Below are 3809 nucleotides of genomic sequence, written 5' to 3'. Positions count from 1 at the left end.
GGCTGGGGGAAGAAATCCCTTGGTTTGGAGCGTCACTAGCTCGCTATGCGGGACTGAGCATCTCTCCCAATCTCCAGGCTGAGGGCTGGGAGCGCGAGAGGAGGAGCTGCGTCGGCTGTCCATGATGGAATGGATTTTTGTCAGAGGCGCTCCGATGAATGCTCGCGGAGGGAGGATGGTGTGATTCGGATCTAGATCCTCGTCTCTTTTATAGGCGGCTCATTTGCACAGCTAGGGGGGTAAATGTAAAAATACCCTGGCTTTTCGCATTCATTCAACACATGGAAGATGGCCATTATTGGGCATGGAAGCCGAGGAGCGCAATATTTACGAGAAGCCGGACACTATTCAACAGGTACACATGATTTGGAGAAGAACCCGCCTTGCAATGCCGAAGACAATCAACGCGCCGGACTCATCGTCATTGAAGCCTGGTTCGGGGGCTACTAAGGGAGTCCCGGATTAGGGGGTGTCCGGATAGCCGAACTATCACCTTTGGCCGGACTCCTGGACTATGAAGATACAAGATTGAAGACTTCGTCCCGTGTCCGGATGGATCTTTCCTTGGCGTGGAAGGCAAGCTTGGCGATACGGATATGTAGATCTCCTACCATTGTAACCGACTCTCTGTAACCCTAACCCTCTCCGGAGCCTATATAAACCGGAGGGTTTTAGTCCGTAGGACAAACAACAATCATACCATAGGCTAGCTTCTAGGGTTTAGCCTCTCTGATCTCGCGGTAGATCCACTCTTGTACTACCCATATCATCAATATTAATCAAGCAGGAGTAGGGTTTTACCTCCATCGAGAGGGCCCGAACCTAGGTAAACACATCGTGTCCCTTGTCTCCTGTTACCATCCACCTAGACGCACAGTTCGGGACCCCCTACCCGAGATCCGCCGGTTTTGACACCAACACCTATTGTCAAGAGGTTAAATTTAGTTGAAGAAGAAAACAATTACTTGAAGGAAAAAAATTGAGGAGGAGAAGATGATATTGGAGTTGCATGTTGCGGATGTTGTCGATGATCACAAGATCAAGATGGATGCAATGCGGTTGAAGATTAGAAAGATTAGAAAATATGCCATTCATACCGAGGCTTGGTATCATTATGTTGTTGGATCAATTGTTACCTTGGTTGTGATTATGATCGCATTTGTTGTTGCATTGAAAGGATTTACATAGTTTCAATGTATGGTTTAACTAGATGCTCTGGAGAGCTATATGTTGTTCAATATGAACTATCTATACTAGTCAGCAACCCGTGCATCTGCACGGGCTAGCAACATACATAGTTATATTTAAGAGTTCACGAAAAACATTGATGGTACTTGTATTTTTTGGGACGTGAAATATTAACAAATAAAATTATGTGTACTCAAAATTCTTAATATTATGTAATAAGTTTCATCATATATAGCAAACATAAGTAATATCCCTTAAACCTTTTAAAATTATGCCATAAATGCATGCAAAGAATTTGACGCATTGTTGTGTTTGGTTAGGCTCGGTTTGCCTTTGATAAATTGTGTTGTGATGTAGTTATTTTGTAATTGACCATGGGAAACTAACAAAGAAAGGACGAAAAGAATGGGTCGAACAAACACTAAATAGACAAAAGTGGCTGGGTAAATGGGAGCATGACATTCCACCACCAATGCCGAACCAAGGCTTAATAATCATTTTGGGTTTACTAATAGATCGGATGTTTATGTACATAAGCTTGTCTAGGCAGAATCAAAGGTATATATAGACAAATATAATTGTAGCAATGTGATAAACTATACTTGTATTTGAACACTGCCATAAATGGAAGATGCCAGGTCATCAAGGTCAACAAACAACAAACAACTTTGTTATGTGCTATATTTTACTTATCAAGTATTGTGCAAAAATGTTATGTAGTTTCTACAAACTAAAATAAGATTTAGAAATAAGTAAGTAGATATGAATAATCAACCATGGACATATTTCTGGAAGTATATAACATATAGATGAGACCTATTATAGTTACGCTAGTTAAAATTAATATTCATAGCAGGACCATTGTCGTATTGAGATGCATTGAAGGAAACTGACTAAATTTAGTTGACAATAGGTACTGTATATAAACGATTTTTCTACATAATTTCATTGGCGGATTACCTATTTATAAATTCATAATTCTAGTAGATTAACATTATATTTGAGGCTTTGACCTGTTGTACTTTCCACCCTTTCCCAGGTAGACATGAAACGAAAACCTCAGCTCTTCGCAAAGTACATCAACGGAATTGATTATACCCGTAAACAAAATAGTACATAGTTTAGGGATTCATAGAATTCATTCATTCAAGTAGCTCACTTTTCTCCTAGCAATGCTGGATGACTGAAAGAAACAAAAAAAAAACTACAGCCTGGGGATGATAGAACGGAAACTACTGCTTGTAATACCAAAATTGAAACATGTCGGCCATGTTGCATATAAACCTGCACTTTCTAGTACTGCTGCACAATTCTGATAGTTTTTCCCCGAAAGGAAAAAAAGATTATATAATTATAATGGACTCGTTGTTCCGTGATAAAAAAAAGGATGAAGCATGGGATTAACTATTGAGCTACAGATCAAACTTATAATATATGAAACCCAAGACATGCATGTGTCAGTTTGTTGGCCGAAATTGATGTTATAGTCAGTAATCATTTTTCCCTACTTGAACAAAAGTTATTAGACAAAACTAACATACAAACAATTCAAATCAAGTACAGGGTCATGAAAACTTTATTGTGTGATTTTTTTATATCAGGCGAGTTTGTTCCTCTAGCATCTACAATTTAAAAAATATTTGACATTGCCCTGCTTTCTGCTGGCCACGTCACTTATTGTATAATTGTTGTTTTTTCTCAAAATAATATGTCAACCATTGAAAAAGAAAATATAATATTTTTTCATTGCATATCACACACATCAATGCATATACCCGACTTGAACATTTGTTCGCTTTCTCTTCTTTTTATGATGGGAAAATCAAGCAGCTACAAAAATACCAAAATTGTGTTCTAGTATGCAACGGTGAACACTACTCAGCATTCACATTCTTACACATGTGGCAGCCCAGCTGCAAGTAATTCTTTTTCTTCATATTGTAGATATACATCTATTCTATACATGCATTTTTTTTGCGGGGAAAAAAAGAATCCAAGATGAGAACGTACATATGACAGGAATCTAAGATGAGAAAGTAAATACCATACTCTAAATTTGCAAGGCTGCTTGCACTGCACCATGAGCATGTCCGAGGCCGTGCCGACATTGTTGAAGATAATATTCTCGACTATATCTCTAGCGCATTGTATCTCTCTCTATTCTGTTTCTATCTTCTGTAGGTAGTTGAATAGATAGGTTCTATCTTTACTTCTCTTGTACTCCAAGAATGTAATTCAAACAATGTATGCGTCTATGGGATAAGCCCCATCAATCTATAAATACACGCGGCCCTCCAACGAGGGTTATACGCTTCCTCCTATCGATTTCTACATGGTAATCAGAGCATCCTCTTCCTTCTCGTCCTAAAACCACAGAAGCCTAGATCGATCTCTCCACAGAAAAACCATGTCGTCCTCCTCCTCCACCCCAACTCTCTCTGGCCTCGGATCCCAGGTCACAGAGAAGCTCACCCGTGAGAACTATCTCCTGTGGAAGGCGCAGATCCTGCCGCACTTCCTCGGGGCGGGCCTTTACGGCTATCTGGACGGCACCATTGCCGAACCAGAGAAGATGCTCACCGTGAAGGACAAGGAGGGCAAGGACCAAGTCATCATCAACC

This window comes from Triticum aestivum, chromosome 4A (assembly GCF_018294505.1).
Source record: "Triticum aestivum cultivar Chinese Spring chromosome 4A, IWGSC CS RefSeq v2.1, whole genome shotgun sequence".
Lineage (NCBI taxonomy): Eukaryota > Viridiplantae > Streptophyta > Magnoliopsida > Poales > Poaceae > Triticum > Triticum aestivum.
Note: the sequence above shows the minus strand (reverse complement) of the source record.